Raw genomic sequence first — 714 nt, 5'->3', positions numbered from 1 at the left:
ACTGGACAAAACGACCTAGGGTACTTACCTACATACACAAAGGCCGGAACCTGCAACCATCACAGCTACGACCGGCGGACACGGCAGATATATGCTGGGTAACAATACAAGCCCGGAATATAATTACTATTATAAACGTCTATAGACCACTACATAAAGCAGTAGAAGGAGGAACCCTCTAAATACTCCTTCGCTACCAACCCCCAAAGAACACCATTATCGCAGGGGACCTCAACACACACCATAACCTCTGGGAAACTGGCGTAAGAGAGTCTTACGGAGTAAAAGAGCTTACACAATGGCTCGAGCAACATCGAATAGCTCTTAAATCCCCACCCAATAAAGCAACACACGCGAGAGGCCACACTATTGACCTAGTCTTCTCCGACATAGATAACGTAGATAGTATTATCGAAGAGCACCTCTATACTACATCGGACCACGAGACCTTAACGACCATAATCCGCACCGGAACGAAAGGAAAGATGAATAATACTAAGCTTAGAATTACAGCGGAAGGCCTATTGAGAATGACCGCAGGGATTCGAGAAACCCTACCCCCTCTCGACATAATTAGAGGTGATAACTTAGACGAAGCGACCTCTAAACTCAGCCAGTGTATTCAGCTTAATATGGTCCGGTGCTTCCGTAACACTCACACCCGAGCGACAGGCGTACCCTGGTAGACCCCGTCTTGTAAAGAGGCGGTAACGG

The sequence above is a fragment of the Aplosporella prunicola genome, assembly GCF_010093885.1.
Source record: "Aplosporella prunicola CBS 121167 unplaced genomic scaffold K452scaffold_14, whole genome shotgun sequence".
Lineage (NCBI taxonomy): Eukaryota > Fungi > Ascomycota > Dothideomycetes > Botryosphaeriales > Aplosporellaceae > Aplosporella > Aplosporella prunicola.
The sequence above is the reverse complement of the archived record's forward strand: the minus strand, read 5'-3'. Positions refer to the sequence as shown.